This window comes from Vulpes vulpes, chromosome 14 (assembly GCF_048418805.1).
Source record: "Vulpes vulpes isolate BD-2025 chromosome 14, VulVul3, whole genome shotgun sequence".
NCBI lineage: Eukaryota > Metazoa > Chordata > Mammalia > Carnivora > Canidae > Vulpes > Vulpes vulpes.
In genome coordinates, this window is record NC_132793.1 from 30,272,904 (window position 1) to 30,291,634 (window position 18,731).

At 37.8% G+C, this 18,731-nt stretch overlaps 1 protein-coding gene across 2 annotated transcripts in view; it reads right to left on the reverse strand.

Annotated features, from left to right (window-relative positions):
* Positions 1 to 18,731, reverse strand: part of RNF24 (ring finger protein 24) — an 80,077-nt gene that overhangs the window by 37,016 nt on the left and 24,330 nt on the right. Inside the window, exon 2 of one of the 2 annotated variants that reach the window (XM_072736275.1) lies at positions 16,476 to 16,611. The exons of the other annotated variant lie outside the window; for it this stretch is intronic. The gene's annotated coding sequence lies outside the window, so the exon portion shown is untranslated. The remainder of the gene's footprint in view (positions 1 to 16,475; positions 16,612 to 18,731) is intronic. 2 annotated transcript variants of the gene reach the window in all.

Consider the following 18,731-nt stretch of genomic DNA (forward strand, 5'->3'; position numbering starts at 1 on the left):
GTGGGGGAAGAAAAGATTGGAAAAAAATTAGGTTATTAAGACTAAGAACCAAGATAGCATTATCTTTGTAGACAAAGGCAACAATTTCATTAAGACTTGACCCCCCCTCCAAAAAAAAAAAAAGACTTGACCCCATTTGAAACAAATATTATAAAGAGGTAATATTCTTTCCATTCATCCATTTATCATGCCACAAATATTTACTGAATACTTACTATGTATCTGGCACTATTCTAGAAGCTTGAGAGCCTACCTAAAAAACCTTTACAAGTTATATTCATTCATAAAAAGGTATTTCACTGAAACAATGCCAGGCATCATCAAACATATGAAAAAGTTCAACCTGAAAGTACTCTACACCCCCCAAAACAGAACAAGTCTTAAGGTTTTATTTGTTTATTTATTTAAAGATTATTTATTTATTTATTTATTCATGATAGACAGGGGGCGGCGGGGCAGAGACACAGGCAGAGAGAGAAGCAGGCTCCACGCAGGGAGCCCAATGCGGGACTCCATCCTGGGACTCCAAGAACACACCCTGGGCCAAAGACAGGCGCTCAATTGCTGAGCCACCCAGGGATCCCAAGTCTGAAGATTTTAAAAGCTCTGTAACCTTTAAAACAGTAATTTTAGGGGTGCCTGGGTGGCTCAGTTGGGTCAGTTGGCATCTAACTTCAGCTTAGGTCATGATCTCAGGGTCCTGGGATCGAGTACCATGTTGGACTTCGTGCTTAGCAGCTTAGCAGGGAATCTGCTTGTCCCTCTCCCTCTGCCCCTACTTCCTGCTTGTGGACTCTCTCTCTCATATAAATAAATAAAATATTTTTTAAAAAGTAACAATATTAATAATGGTAAAATATTAGAAACAACAGATATCTCACAAGGAGGTAAAGATTAATTATGTTGAATCAATGTTATAGTACCATGAGGTCATGAACATGTTTCTTTAAATTTTACTGTCAAGGGAAATATAAAGATATGTGGGTGGGGTGCCTGGGTGTATGAAAAAGGAAATTTTATGTATCTGAGTAAAAAAGCACTTGCAGGGCAGCCCGGGTGGCTCAGCAGTTTAGCGCCGCCTTCAGCTCAGGGTGTAATCTTGGAGACCCGGGATCAAGTCCCACATCAGGCTTCCTGCATGGAGCCTGCTTCTCCCTCTGCCTGTGTCTCTGTCTCTCTCTCTCTCTCTGTCTGTCTCTCATTAATAAATAAATACAATCTTTAAAAAAAAAAAAAGCACTTGCAGAAAATGGCTAAAGGTTCTAAACTAAATATTACCCATTACTTATGTTTGGAAGTTCTCAGAGAAGAGTTTCCATGGGATGCAGTTGTCCTTTGCAGCTGCTGACTTCTTGGTATAAGTTATTAGAAGCTGGAAATTAATAAGTAAAAGTAGTAAGGTGCGGGGCAGTAAGGTGCGGGGCACCTGTGTGGCTTGGTTAAGTATTTGGCTCTTGATTTTGGCTCAAGTCATAATCTTGGGGCCATGGATTGAGCTCTGAGTCAGGTTCTGCACTCAGTGGGTAGTCTGCTAGAGATTCTCTCCCTCTCCCTACTCAAGTGCTCTTTCTCTCTCTCTCAAATAAATAAATAAATCTTAAAAAAAAAAAGATATGTGGGAAAAATTGAGCAGGCTATATAGATTGTATATAAAATATGATCCCAATTTTGGAAAAGGCTGAACATACTGGTATATGTGTGTATGGCAGAAAAAAGCCAACGTGTCAAAATGTTAACAGTGGCTTGTGGTTTACTCATTTTGATTTTTTTTCCTTTTTTTTTTAAGCTCCCTTTATTAAGTTAGGCCCTGTTCTAAACATTTTACTGGCTTTATTTTATCTTCACAAAATACCTCTATAAATAGGTACCATAATATCTCCCATTTTGTAGATAAGGCCACCAAAGCTTAGAGAGTTTTGGTCACATACTCATGACTGACCCAAGTATGTACAGGAGCCATGCCTTCTCCAACTCCAAAGCCAGTGCACCCACAGCCTATATACTCTATGGTCTTTCTCATGTGCTGTTTTTATAATCAGAAAACATTAAATATTGTTTAAATGTTAAAAACGGGGCTATTTCTATTAATTTGTTTGGTGATACTTACAGATCACCACACAGTTCAAATTCCATGAATGGAAAGGACAATTGCCTCCCATGGAAACTCTTCTCTGAGAACTTTCAAACAGAAGTTGTGGGTAATATTTAGTTTAGAGCCTTTAGCCATTTTCTGCAAGTGTTTTTTTACTCAGATAAAACTCTAAGAGTTAGGACAAAATACTAGGGTTTTAGTCCGTTTGTGTGTGTTTATGCACATTTTGGCAGGGACAAGAGGAGGGGTGACATTGAGTAAAAGAACATAAAAGAAGCCCTAAGAAAGATGAAGTCTGTGGTGAGGATTTCACCAAACCCTCCTTTCTCAGGGAGCTCCTCTGCACACACTGCCAACCTTTGTGTCAAGTGGCCTGCCAACCTGATCCCCAGAGGCAGGAACTGGCAACTTATTCTGGCTAAAGGCAGCCATCAACATAGGCCAATAAGGAGTGTGTCAGTGGTGTGAGAATGTTGCCCTTCAGGAGTCCTTGCACTGGGTGGCACCACCAACAAACTTGAGGAATTCTGAACAGGTACACGGACAAGCAGAGTATTATTATAGGTAGGGGTGTCATTAGAGGGAAGAGACATCTACCTCAGTACTCCTGAGACCTGGATGTTGAGACTTTCTTTTGAGTTCTCTCTTCTTGGCAGGGCCTTACAACCTATTAGGGGTAGGGCTGGCAGAGGATATGCTGATGCAAAATACATTTTAGGAATTTTCTCCTTTTCTTTTGATAAATGAAATTGCTTAGCTACAACCGAAATGTTGGTCCAAAAGTCTAAATAGTTGGTATCTTATTCTAAGATGTTAATCCTAGTCTAGTGACACTTTAGTTTTATAATATTTTCATCATAATATCTTTTCAGCATGAGTATTAATAATCTTTTAAAATAAGGTCATCTTTAAAAAGAGAGCCACTATTGGAATGCCTGGGTGACTCAGTTGTTTAAGCAGCTGACTCTTGATTTCAGCTCAGGTCATGATCTTAGGGTCAGGAGATTGAGCCCCATGTTGGGCTCCATGCTTAGCAAGGAGTCTGCTTGAGATTCTCTCACTTTCCCTTTGCTACTCCCCCCCCACTTAGTCACTTTCTAAAATAAATGAATAAACCTTTAAAAATATAAAATAAAAAGACAGCCACCATTAACATCCTAGTAATAAGCATACTTTGTTATATAAGTATTACAAATGTAAAAATTATTTAGGAACTGCTCCTGTGGAAGTAAAGAACAAAAACAGAACATACAGTGTACTGCTGGATCTTACTTGGCATTTCTGACTTCATTCACATAAAAACCTTTTACTTCCTTATGAAATCTCTAGTCTTAGCCTAAATTTTAAATCATCTAATCAGGTTATTTAAAAAAAGTAAAGAAAGAGATGGGAAGGTCGGAATATTTTATGCAATGGGATTTCACATCGATATACAAAAGGGACAGAGTACGAGATTTGGCTGCATAGAAGACCTGAGTTAAACATAAAGCACCACAGCCAGAAAGGCTACAGCAGTGTTTTTCTTTTTTTTAATATTTATTTATTTATTTTTTATGATAGACAGAGAGAGAGAGGCAGAGACACAGGAGGAGGGAGAAGCAGGCTCCATGCCAGGAGCTTGACGCGGGACTTGATCCCGGGACTCCAGGATCGCGCCCTGGGCCAAAGGCAGGCGCTAAACCACTGAGCCACCCAGGGATCCCCTACAGCATGTTTCTTGAAGTGTGTTTAGAAGCCACATTCTTCCTAGGCCAGTTACTATTCCCTGGACAATACCACATCATCATCTTCCCAGTAGTTAGCATTCTACTTTTGCTTTAAAAATGCTCAGAAAAAGAGACACCAATAATTAGATCACCGTATTTTACAATTTATGGTTCACAAACTATTAAACAAAAAAACCCACATACTTGTGTCTTATAACACAAAAGTCCTCAGGAAAAATTATTTTAGGCTTTCAAAACCTTTTTTTTTTTTTTTTTTTGAAGAAGGAGACATAATTTACATTTTAAAAAGCACCCATATTGTGTGTACACGTCAGAGTTTGGACAAATGAACACACCACACCCATGTTAATCACAACCCTAATCAAGACATAAAACATTTCCATTTACCTGGAAAGCTCCCTTGTAGCCCTTTGCAGTTAATCACCACTTCCAATCACTGATCTGATTTTTATCGTTACAGATTAATTTTCCTTATTCTAGAATTTCAGAGCTAAATGGAATCACAGAGTATGTACTCTTTTACATTCAGTATCTGGTTACTCAGTAGGTCCTTGAAAGACCCTTTAAAAAATAAAAGATTTACTTTTTTTTAAAGAGAGCAAGTGATATAGTGAGTTGGGGGAAGGGGAGGGAGAGAGGGAGAGAGAAAGAAGCTTGAGCAGACTCCATACTGAGTGTGGAGCCTGACATGGGGCCTGATCTCATGACCCTGTGATCACGACTTGAGCTGAAACCAAGAGTCAGACACTCAACCAACTGAGCCACCTGGGCACCCCTGAAAGACTCTTAATAAATAGTTATAGAAAATACTTCACATTATATTCCCAGTTTGCTCTAATTATCATATTATCTATAGTTATGGTCTCTTAAAGGTCATTAACTTCATCTTTGAATATATCAATGTTATGGTTTAATCCCTTGATATTTCTTTTTATACAAAATTCCTGTCATCCATTTTTTTGTTATTGATTTCATGGAAGATTTTCACTGTGACCTTCTGAGGTCAACATTACCTTGATTCCAAAACCAGACAAAGACCTCACTAAAAAGGAGAATTACATAGCAGTATCCCTGATGAACATGGATGTAAAAATTCTCAGGATACTAGCAAATTGAATCCAACAATACATTAAAAGAATTATTCACCATGATCCAGTGGGATTTTTTTTTAAGTAGGGGAGATTTATTTATTTATTTATTTATTTATTTATTAAATTTATGACAGTCACAGAGAGAGAGAGAGAGAGAGAGAGAGAGAGAGAGGCAGAGACACAGGCAGAGGGAGAAGCAGGCTCCATCCACCGGGAGCCCGATGTGGGATTCGGTCCCGGGTCTCCAGGATCGCGCCCTGGGCCAAAGGCAGGCGCCAAACCCCTGCGCCACCCAGGGATCCCTCCAGTGGGATTTATTCCTGGGCTGCAAGGGTGGTTCAATATTCACAAATCAATCAATGTGACACACCACATTAATAAAAGAAAGGATAAGAACCATATGATTGTTTTAATAGATACAGAAAAAGCATTGAAAAAAGTACAGCATCCATTCTTGATAAAAACCCTCAAGAAAGTAGGGATAGATGGAACATACCTTAACATCATAAAGACCATATATGAAAGACCTACAGCTAATATCATTCTCAATCGGAAAAACAGAGCCTTTCCTCTATGGTGAGCAACAAGATGATAATGTCCACTCTCACCATTAGTATTTAACATAGTACTGAAAGTCTTAGCCTCAGCAATCAGACAACAAAAAGAAAGAAAAAGCAAGGAAGAAGTCAAACTTTCACTATTTGCAGACAACATGATACTTTATATAAAAAACCTGAAACACTCTACCAAAAATTTGCTAGAACTGATACTAGTTCTAGAATTCAGCAAAGTCACAGTATATAAAATCAACATACAGACATCTGTTGCATTTCTGTACACCAATCATGAAAAGACAGAAAAAGATACCAAGGAATCAATCTCATTTACAACTGCACCAAAAACCGTAAGATACCTAGGAATAAACCTAACCAAAGAGGTAAAAGATCTGTACTCTGAAAACTATAGAACATTTATAAAAGAAATAAAAGAGGACACAAAGAAATGGAGAAACATGCCATGCTCATGGATTGGAAGAACAATTTTAAAATGTCTATACTACCCAAAGCACTCTACACATTTAGTGCAATCCCTATCAAACTATCACCAGCATTTTCCACAGAGCTAGAACAAACAATCCTAAAATTTGTATGGAACCACAAAAGACCCTGAACACTTGAAGCAATCCTGAAAAAGAAAATCAAGGAGGCATTACGAAACCTTTTTTTTTTTTTTTTTAAAGATCTTTTTATTTGTTTATTCATGAGAGACAGACACAGAGAGAGAGAGACAGAGAGGGGTGGGGTGCAGAGACACAGGCAGAGGGAGAAGCAGGTTCCATGCAGGGAGCTTGACGTGGGACTCCATCTCCGGTCTCCAGGATCACGCTCTGGGCTTGAAGGCGGCGCTAAACCGCTGAGCCACCCAGGCTGTCTGGCATTACAATTCCTGATTTCAAACTGTATTACAAAGCTGTAGTCATACAAGATGGTTTGGTACTGGTACAAAAAAAGACACATAGATCAATGGAACAGAATAGAGAACCCAGGAATGGATCCACAACTATATAGTTAACTAATCTTTGACAGAGCAGGAAAGAATAGCTAAAGGAAAAAGAACAACCTCTTCAACAAATGGTGTTGGGAAAACTGGACAGCAACATGCAGAAGAATGAAACTAGACCACTTTCTTACACCATACACAAAAAAAAATTCAAAATGGATGAAAGGGGCAGCCTGGGTGGCTCAGTGGTTTAGCGCTGCCTTCAGCCCAGGGCGTGATCCTGGAGACCCGGGATTGAGTCCCACGTCGGGCTCCCTGCATGGAGCCTGCTTCTCCCTCTGCCTGTGTCTCTGCCTCTCTCTCTCTGTGTGTTTCTCATGAATAAATAAATAAAATCTTTAAAAAAATGGATGAAAGACCTAAATGAGAGACAGGAACCCATCAAAATACTAGAAGAGAAAACAGGTAGTAACCTCTTTGACCTCAGCAGCAGCAGCAACTTCTTACTAGACACGTCTCCTGAGGCAAGGGAAACAAAAGCAAAAAGGAACTATTGGGATTTCATCAAGATAAAAGCTTCTGCACAAGGAAGGAAACAATCAACAAAACTAAACGGCAGCCTACCAATGGGAGAAGATATTTGCAAATGACATATGGGATAAATAGTATCTAAAACCTATAAAGAACTCATCAAACTGAACACCCCCTAAAACAAATAATCCAGTTAACAGATGGGCAGAAGACATGTAGATGTCTAACAGACACATGAAACAACAGATGTTGGTGAGGATGTGGAGAAAGGGGAACCCTCTTGCACTATTTGTGGGAAAATCAAACGGGGGCAGCCACTCTTGAAAACTGTACAAAGTTTCCTCAAAAAGTTAAAAATAGAACTACCCTATGACACAGCAATTGCACTACTAGGTATTTACCCAAAGGATACAAAAATACAGATCGAAGGGGTACATGCACCCTGATGCTTATACCAGCATTATCAACAACAGTCAAATTATGGAAAGAGTCCAAATGTCCATCAACTGATGAATGGATAAAGAAGAGTGGTATATGTACACAGTGGAATATTACTTGGGAATCAGAATGAAATCTGTGGTTGATTTCAAGTTTCATACCATTGTGGTCTGAAAATATACTTGGTATGATCTTGATCTTTCTGATCTTGTTGAGGGCTGATTTGCAACCCAGTATGTGATCTTTTCTGGAGAATGCTCCATGTGTATGCATAAAGAATGTACATTCTGCTGCTTTAGGATGAAATGTTCTGAATATATCTGTTAAGTCCATCTGGTCCAGTAGGTTATTCAAAGCTATTGTTTTCCTTGTTCATTTTCTGCTTAGATTATCTGTCCATTGCTGTAAGTGAGGTGTTAAAATCCTCTACTATTATTGTATTATTATCAACGAGTTTATGTTTGTTATTAATTGATATATATATATATATATAATTGATATCTATCTATCTATCTATCTATCTACCTATCTATTTGGGTGTTCCCACACTAGGGGCATAAATATTTACAATTTGTTAGATTTTCTTGTTGGATAGATCCCTTGATTATAATATAGTGCCCTTTTTCATCTCTTGTTACAGAATTGTTTTAAAATCTAGTTTGTCTGATATAAGTATGGTGTTCTAACTTTCTTTTGTTGTCCACTAGCATGATGTAGATGGTTCTGCACCACCTTACTTTCAATCTGCAGATGTCTTTGGGTGTAAAATGAGTTTCTTGTAAGCAGCATATCAATGGGTCTTTTCTTTTTTTTTATTCATTCTGATATGCTGTGTCTTTTGATTGAAGCATTGAATCCATTTACATTCAGAGTGATTATTGAAAGATATTTTAGTGCTATTGTGTTACCTGTAAAGTTGGTGTTTCTGGGGATGTTCTTTGTTCCTTTCTAGTCTGTTGCTTTTGGTCTTTTTTTTCCCCCAAAGAGTCCCCCTAAATATTTCTTGCAGGGCTGGTTTAGTGGTCACGAACTCCTTTAGTTTTTGCTTGTCTTGGAAATTATCACTCCTTTTATTCTAAATGACAGCCTTGCTGGATAAAGTATTCTTGGCTGCGTATTTTTCCCATTTGGCCCAGTGAATATATTTTGCCAATCCCCTCTGGCCTGCCAAATTCTGTAGACAGGGCTGTTGCGACTATGTGTCTATCCTTGTAGGTTAAGAACTTTTTTTCCCTTGCTGCCTTCAGGATTCTTTCCTTGTCTGTGTATTTTGTGAATTTTGACTACGAAATGCCTTGGCAATGTCTGGCTTTTGTTTAATTTAATGGGAGTTCTCTGTGCTTTTTGGATTTTGCTGTCTGTGTCCTTTCCCAGATTAGGGAAGTTTTCAGCTGTAATTTGCTCAAATAAACATGCCCCTTTTTCTCTCTTTTCATCTTCTGGGACTCCCATGAAATGAATGTTATTACATTTTAATACGTCACTGAGTTCCCTAAGTCCAACTTCGTGATCCATTATCTTTCTTTCCCTCTTCTTTTCAGCTTCATTATTTTCCATAATTTTATCTGCTCCTATGCCTGGTAACAGTGCAGCATGTTGGGACCACTCCTTCTTGTGACCCATGGGATCCTCAGTCCGTGCTGTCTGCTCTCACATCTCTACCCTCCTTCCCCACTGGAGCACCTTTAAGCCAGGCATGACCTTGGTGGTGGTGGACTTCTAAAACTGCTTATGATACCTTGTGGTAGTCTCCATTAGCAGAGCTCCCTCCCCTCCACAGCACCTGCAGTTCTATCTCCCCCAAATTAACTCTTCACAGCTCCAACCTTCCACAATTTTACTTGTAGACTTGCAGATTTGTCCTCTCACTCCCTTTTTTGAATAAAACAATTTTCCCTGATATTTTATTGACATAATTGTAGATTCATAGGTAGTTGTAAAAAATAACAGATCTTCCTTTTTATTTTTAAAGATTTTATTTATTTATTCATGAGAGACACAGGGAGAGAGAGGCAGACACAGGCAGAGGTAGAAGCAGGCTCCATGTAGGGAGCTCGACATGGGACTTGATCCCAGGTCTCCAGGATCACGCCCTGGGCTGAAGGCAGTGCTAAACCGCTGAGCCCCCCCAGGCTGCCCCTGCTGAGCCACCTGGGCTGCCCAGATCTTTCTTATATTTTGCCAAATTTCCCACAGTGCTAACATTTAATTGTTTAAATTCACAACTAGGGATGCCTAGGTGGCTCAGTGGCTGAGCGTCTGCCTTCTGCTCAGGGCATGATCCTGGGGTCCAGGATAGAGTCCTGCATCGGGCTCCTTGCAGGGAGCCTGCTTCTCCCTCTGCCTATGTCTCTGCCTCTCTCTCTCTCTCTCTGTCTCTCATGAATAAATAAATAAATCTTTAAAAGAAAAATAAAAAATAAAATCACAACTATATTGGGGCAGCTGGGTGGTCAGTTGGTTAAGCATGTGCTTTTAGCCTAGGTCATGATCTCAGGATCCTAGGATTGAGTCCCTCATTGGGCTCCCTGCTCATTGGTCTGCTTCTTCCTCTCCCTCTGCCCCTTCCCCCTGATCATGCTCTTTTTCCTCTCAAATAAACAAAATCTTATAAATACAATAAATAGGTGTGATTTTTTAAAAAAAGATTTTATTTATTCATGAGAGACACAGAGAGAGAGGAATTGGTCTGTTTTAAGACCAAAGCAGATGCCAAAGCAGATAAGGATAGTGTCTCACGAATATAAACACAAAAATTCTCAACAAAATTTAGCAAGTAGAATTTGTCAACATAAAAAGAATTTTACACTAGGACTAAGTGGAGCTTATTTCATGGATGTAAAGCTGGCTTAATATTTTTTTAAAAGTCAATATAATCACCATATTAAATAGCTTAAGAATTTAAAAATCACATGACCATGATAATTGATGCAAAAAAACCCATCTGACAAAATTCAACATCCACCCAATATAAAAACTCCTAGAAATATAGGAATAGAAGGGAACTTCATCAACTTGATAAAAAGCATCTACACAAAAAAACAAAAAAAAACTAAACAAAAAAAATCAAACAACACAATATGTTTGTTAAAATGTAGTGAACCACAAATTGGATGTATAATTTGCATGACTAGGAGAGAAGAAAATGAAGCAAAGAAAACTGGATCATTTTAGTAAAATCTAAAATGGATAAAAAGGGAAGGGAGTAGGCATAAGAAAGCAAATTAAAGAAATATAAAATAAAATGGTAGGCAGTTAATTATGAGGGTATTAAATGGTTTAAATCTCCTTATTAAAAGACTCTAAGACTACATAAAAACAATAATCAGCTATATGCTACTTATAAGAAAACACTGAAAACAATTCTAAGAATCTTCTAAATGAGGGTGGAATAAGAAAATGAGTAAAAATACTGCAGGTAAATATTGTAGGAGTACCAATTTCAGACAAGTAGAAATGAAGGCAGAAAAAGGTTACAAGGAACAATGATGTCTTATAGTGATTAAAAAATTAGAGGTGTATATGTAACCAAATAAGATATAACAGAAATGGGGCACCTGGGTGGCTCAGCTGGTTGAGCATCCGACACTCGGTTTTAGCTCAGGCTCATGGGTGGGTGGTGAGATCTCATGGGTGGTGAGATCAAGCCCCATATTGAGCCCTGTGTTCAGTAGGGAGTCTGCTTGAAGATTCTCTCCCTCTGTCTGTCCTTGCACTTGTGCACTCTTTCTCTTTTTCAAATAAATAAATAAATAAATCTTAAATAAAAAAGATAACAAACACAAACCTTTACACAGCATCAAAATACAGAAGCAAACATTATTAGAAACACACTAAGAATTTGGTAAAAACATGGGAGCCTAAAGAGAGAGAGAGAATATAAAAATTTCATTAACAAATAATATACATTTAGAACTTTGTGTCTTACAGGAAAACACATTCTTTTCAAATGACTCCGGAATATCTATGTTTAGATAAACTGATTGTTTATGTTATAAGGAACATTTAAAAGGGTAGAAACAGATCACATTCTGTGCTCATAATGAAAAATTAACTCAACAAAAGATAAACAAAAGAAAACTAACTACTTGGAAATTCAAAAAATAATCTTTGAAATGATGTGGGTTCAAGAGGTAATCAAAACAAATTACAGACCATTTAGAAATTAATCACATTGGAGGAAAAAGCCTTGTACTAAGAGAAAAATTCGTATTTTCAATCTTATATTATCAATCTAAAAAGAATTATCAAAATAAATGAACAAAATAATTCACTTTGGGAGCTAGAAAAAGAACAAATCAAACAAAATAAAACAGAAGATATTAATATAGGTCAAACAAAAATAGGTGAATTAAAACAAACAAAATATCTACAGGGGAACTGAAATCAACCAACTAACCAATACAATATTAAAAGCATGGAAGAGATAAAAGCTACTGATAAGCTATATTAAAAAAAAAAACTATAAGAGAATTTACTTAAACCTAGATTAAATGTACCATTTTACAGGAATATGAACAACCAAAACTGGCTCAAGAAGAAATCCTGAAAATATAGAACTCTGTCTTCACAATAAAAGCTCAGACCTGATGGCAATGGAGGTGGAACTCCATCTAAACTTGTACAGATAATTCCTCTGCCAGATAAACTGATACAGAGAGAGACAGTCAGACAGACAGAGAGGTTGAGAGAAAGAACACATCCCAACTCATTTAAAGAGGTAAGCATAATCATGAAGCCAAAACCAAAACTATACAGTGGAGTTCACAAACTCGAGGCTTATATGCCGAATCTGGCCTTGTGAATATATTTTGTTTGGCCTATACAAAGTTATAAAAATTGAGATAACAGTTTAAATTTGGGAGATTTTATATATAATTTGCAATGTCTAGCTTTACACGGAAAAAGATCAGAAGATCTGATGATTCTGGGCTTCATTCTTGCATGGCAGCAATTGCTCAGTGGCCTTGGGGCCTCCAAGCTGCCATGTTGTTGGACAAATGGGAGGGAGGAGAGGAGGAGATATTCTTACATACTAGGGTGAGTGCATCCTTGGGCCTTGGTCAGTATGCTCTCCTTTGTCACAATTTCCACCACCCCCTAACACTCCCTAACTCCGAACCAAATGTCAGTAGTCACTTATTGTTGTACTTATCCTGTTACTTTTCTCAAAGAAGATAAATATTTCTACTTCTATCAAAAAATAAAAGAAATCAAGGATTACATGATTTTGTTTTCTACCAAAGTGCACTTGAATGATTCAATTTTCTACCTGGCCCTGTTGCACAAAGTTTGTGACCCTCGCTTATGGTTTCTGTCTTTGATTTGAGATTATAGAAATTCTCATCTATATTCTTTATAATACCAACATGGTTTTGCATCATAAATTTATTATATTTTTTAAAGACTTTATTTATTTATTCATAGAGACACACACACACAGAGAGAGAGAGAGAGAGAGAGAGAGAGGCAGAGACACAGGCAGAGGGAGAAACAGGCACCATGCAGATAGCCCGATGTGGGACTTGATTCACGGTCTCCAGGATCACACCCTGGGCTGCAGGCGGCGCTAAATAAATTTAAATATGTATTCAGCGGCCATGCGGGCGACGGCCTGATCCTGGTAGACCCAGGATCGAGTCCCACATCAGGCTTCCTGCATGGAGCCTGCTTCTCCTTCTGCCTGTGTTTCTGCCTCTCTCTCTTTCTCTCGGTGTCTCCCATGAATAAATAAATAAAATCTTTAAAAATAAATAAATAAATTTGTAATTCATCTTGAAACTATTGCATGGAAAAAAGACCTAAAATTGGTTTTCCAAATGGTTAGTCATTTGTTCCAATAGCATTTATAAAGTTCTCTTCTGTCTTAAAATTCTACCTTTTTGGGCAGCCCGGATAGCTCAGAGGTTTAGTGCTGCCTTCAGGCTGGCGTGTGATCCTGGAGACCCGGGATCACACACTGGCCAAAGGCAGGCGTTAAACCACTGAGCCACCCAGGGATCCCCCAGAGTCACTTTTATATATGCCTGAGTCTGTTCCTGGATCTTGTAGTCCCTTCCCCGTTTTCTATGATAACGGCCTGCTTCAGCTCCCAATGTTTTGTTTTAATACAGTTTTAGCATACCAACAATTCATACACAATAGAACATTATTTTCATTAATACTCTTAAAAAATATTTTCAAGGCTATTTTTTTATACCATCTTTTTTCACATAAGCAATTTACAAAACAGCCTGTTGGGAGACAAACCATAAGAGACTGTTAACTATAGGAAACAAACCGAATGTTACTGGAGGGGAGGTGGGTGGGGGATGGGGTAACTGGGTAATGGGCATTAAGGAGGGCACTTGATGTAATCAGCCCTGGGTATTATGTGCAACTGATGAATCACTAAATTCTATCTCTGAAACTAATAATATACCATATGTTAATTAAATTAAATTTAGATAAATTAAAAAATATATACTGTTGGGAAGTTGACTAAAATTATATTAAATTTATAGCTTATTTTAGGGACCTTATTTTTCATTTATTCTAGTTTTACTTTATGCTTCTCAATAGATTTGCATAGCTTTATTCATATAGGATTTATACTTTCCTTTAGTTTATTTCCAGTTATTATACATATTTTTGTTGTTATTATAAATGGGATCTTTTCTTCTATTTTATTTTCTTTCTTTTTTCTTCCATTATATTTTCTAAGCTGGTCATTCCTGGCATAGTAAAAAGCTACTGCTTTTTGCATATTTATTTTGGAGCCTAAGATGGAAAATTTTTTAGGGTAGGTGCAACTAACTGCTTGCATAAAAATAAATCTTTTTTTAAAGATTTATTTATTTATTTATTTATTCGTGATTGACAGAGAGAGAGAGAGAGAAAGAGAGAATGAGAGAGAGGCAGAGACACAGGCAGAGGGAGAAGCAGGCTCCATTCAGGGAGCCCGACGTGGGACTCCATCCTAGGTCTCCAGGATCATGCCCTGGGCTGAAGGCGGCGCTAAACCACTGAGTTACCCAGGCTGCCTAAGTATACTGGCTTTAAGCGTCAAGTCTGGAAAATAAGTACATGCCAAACTCTCAATCTGTAGGCAAAGGTCTGGTTTTCTCTACAATAACTTCAAATTTTCTTTTACTGGAGTTTTCTTCCTATTTGCAACACCCCCCTTCCCCTGCCATTATTTAAAGGAGAGTTGCAGGAACAAAAAACTAGTTATATAGGATTTATTATAACCTATTTGTCCATTCCATCTGTATTTCATTTTTTAAAAGATTTTATTTATTTATTAATGAGAGATACAGAGAAAGAGGCAGAGACACAGGCAGAGAGAGAGAAGCAGGCTCCACGCAAGGAGCCTGACGTGGGACTGGATCCCGGGTCTCCAGGATCACACCCTGGGCCGAAGGCAGGCACCAAACTGCTGAGCCACCCAGGCATCCCTCCATCTGTACTTTAATCTGGATCTTTTCCATTTAGCCTCAATTTTATTGACCACTCCACTATTCCGATGACATTTTTTCTCTTAAGGGATATAAATTTTGGGGATCCCTGGGTGGTGCAGTGGTTTGGTGCCTGCCTTTGGCCCAGGGCGTGATCCTGGAGACCCAGGATCGAATCCCACGTCGGGCTCCCGGTGCATGGAGCCTGCTTCTCCCTCTGCCTGTGTCTCTGCCTCTCTCTCTCTCTGTGACTATCATAAATAAATAAAAATTTAAGGGATATAAAATTTTAAATACTTTTATCACCATGCTTCCAGGTTTGTTTTTGTTTTTTTTAAATTCTAACCAGGATTTTTTTTAATGCTATTAATGCTAGGTTTTTGTTTTTTGTTTTTGTTTTTTTTTAAATTTATTCATGATAGACAAGGGGGGGGGGGCAGAGACACAGGCACGGGGAGAAGCAGGCTCCATTCAGGGAGCCCGACGTGGGACTCTATCCCAGGTCTCCAGGATCATGCCCTGGGCCGAAGGCGGCGCTAAACCGCTGGGCCACCTGGGCTGCCCCTAACCAGTTTTTAATAGTCACTGTGTCATTTATCCTTTTCAGCCCTATTATTGATAATCCCATTCCTTCTGCATTTTAGTTTTCTTTTTTTCTTACTTTTCATTATTCATTGTTTTCTCTGGGTTTACATAAAGCTTTTCTCTTTGTTGGTGTTGCCCAGGTTCTAAATTCAAGCTGTGGTGCTATCTTTGCTGACCACAACTGAAGTCTGTCTCCTTAAACATTTTATATTTCAGATGTTTGTTATTTTAGTGGGTCTCTTTTTACTCTGTCATATTCCCACTACTTATTTTGTGTTGGCTCTATAAAGACTTTTTCTCCATTTTTGTGTAATGATAAAGTCTCCATATTTAGTTTAAATCATTCTATCAGATATTTATTTATTTATTTATAAATATTTTATTTATTTATTTGAGACAGTGATAGTGAGAGATAGCGAGAGAAATCATGAGCAGGGGGTGGGGAGAGGGAGAAGCAGGTTCCCCCTCAGCAGGAAAGCCTGATATGGGCTCCATCCCAGGACCCCAGGACCATGACCTGAGCCGAAGGCAAGATGCTTAACCAAGTGAGCCACCCAGGTGCCCCATTCCATCAGATTTTTATGAGATTTCACTTTGATAACAGTGAGGTATTCAAATTTGATGTCTTCTATTCCTCTGTGACCTTTATCCCACGCACAACCATAAATGCATTATAATTTCACAAATAATCTCTTAGCGGCACTTAATGACCAACTTCTATTTAATTCACAGTCTTGTGGTTAACTAAGGATGGAACTCTTAAAGAGTATTGATCCTCTTAAAGAGGATTGTAGGAAAAGAGGAGAGTAATGCTGAGATAAAAGGAGTATGAAATGAGAAGTTGTAAGGAAGGAAAATACTTCACATCAGAATTACAAAGGCAGTGAAAAGAAATAAGATGCAATGAGAAGTTCTCATTCTCAACATGAAACAAACCTTAGGTGTAATACAATACCTGCTTACTTTTAGAATAATCGGATTTTTCCCCCAAGAAAACAACATGTTTTTTCTCACAACAAAAGAATTCAAAATGCAATAGGAGAACAATGCCTATGTCACTCAAAACTCTAATTACCTGGGGATGTTTAATTTTCAACATCTCTTAAGTTTGATGAATGGGCCAGTGAGCCTCTTTCTTTAGAGATAGATCATATTCTACATTAATGGCTCATCATCTCCTGAGTTCCTGTGCATGTGGGCATAATAGACACCTGCAGAGCATAAAACAAATATAATTCTTAAAAATTTGGTAAAAGCTTCCAGTTGCCAGAGGAAATAGATTATTGTTGGGGTAATGGTAATCTACTTATTTACTAGAATACAAAGATGGATTATGAAAGGAAAAATCTTCAGTATTAACTTTTTTGAAAAAATTTTCAATTTTGTAATGGATATGTTATTTGAGAAATTATTTTGAGAAATTATTATATCTTTTCTACTTCTTCAAGAAAACCAACCTAATTATCAAGAAGGTATTAAAATAACCATTTGCAGATGATAGTAAAATAAAAAATACTTATTAATAAATATAAACAATCTATATTAATATGAAAGACACAAAAGATGTAAATAATTGAAAACATGTATCTACTTCTTGGCAGTGGAAACTCAATACTATAAAGATGTCAATTTTCTTTAAATCTAATGCAAACAAAATAAAAAATATTGACAGAATTTGGCTTTTTTGGAGGGCAGAAGGTGGTTAGAGAAGCTAATTCTAGTTCAATAGGAAATATGAAAATGAGAGAACAGCCAGACACATTCCAAAAAAGAAAAACTTGTGTTTTCACCATATGAACTGACAGATTAACAGGACAGAATAGAGATATGGTAGTTAATCATAGCTGCTGTTTGCCAAATACCTTCATCTTTCCATCTTCCACCTTCATTTTTCCATGTACATTCACTGTACATTGCATGTACAGTCAATACATGCATGACTGTATTGATGGTGTGAGACTCTCCAGAGCCCTCTTTCCTTTAGCCAGGACAACCAGCAATGTTCAAGATGACAGCAACTCTGTTAGCCAAAGTTTTTGAGTAAAAGTCATGGCACAGAACTTCCAAGTGACCTTTAATGGCCTTGTACCAAAAGGAAAGATATTTCTTATTATAAGCCACTAAGATTTTTTTTTAAGCCACTAAGATTCTGAGGTTGTTTGTTACTATGGTATAACCTAGCCTACCCTGGTAGATACAAAAAATCTGAAGAGCAGTCCAAATTCATATAGGAATCTAATATACCATAAAGTTGATATTACCCAGTAGTTGATATTACTTATTAGCAAGCTCTCTCATACATTATTGCCAATTAGTAAAACTATCAGCCTCCACGAGAACTTAGCAAAATTATACATGGATTTACACTGATTCAGCCTCTACATTTAGTATTTTAACTTCCTTTAAAAAAAAAAAAAGGATTTTATTTACTTGAGAGTGTGCACATACCTATACTTGTGAGCTGGGGGGAGGGCCAGGGATGGAGGGAGGGACAAGCAGATTCCCTGCTGAGTGGGGAGTCAGACATGGGGCTAATCCTAGGGCCTCAAGATCATGACCTGAGCCAAAGTCAGATGCTTACTGACTGAGCCATGCAGGTGCCCCAATAATTTAACAGTCAAATATGCTTACATGTGTACTCAAAACCACATATGTACCAGGGTCTTTGCAGCCTTGCTTATAATAGCCAAAAGGCTAGAAGCAACCTAAACATGTAACTGGTTATAGTTTATCACCAGAGCCTAAATTTACAATTGTTAAAAAAAAAATGCTATAAATAAGATATTTAGGAATAAACCTAACTGAAGAGGTGAGAGACCTATACTCTGAAAACTATAAAATACTGATGAAAGCAACTGAAAATGACAAAGAAGTGTAAAGACATTCCATGCTCATGGATTGGGAGAAAAAATATTGTTAGAATGTCTATACTACCCGAAGCAATCTATACATTTAATGAAATCCCTATCAAAATACCAACAACATTTTTCATAGAGCCAGAACAAACAATCCTAAAATTTGTATGGAACCTGAAAAAGAAAAACAATGCTGGAGGCACAATTCCAGACTTCAAGTTATATTACAAAGCTGTAGCAATCAAAACAGTATGGTACTGGCACAAAAATAGACACAAAGATAATGAAACAGAATGAAAAACCCAAAAATAAAGCCACACTTACATGACCAATTAATCTTTGGCAAAGCAGGAAGAATATCCAATGGGAAACAGTCTCTTCAAAAAATGGTGTTGCAAGGGACACCTGGGTGGCTCAGTGGTTAAGTGCTTGCCTTCCGCCCAGGGCGTGATCTTGGAGTCCTGGGATCGAGTCCC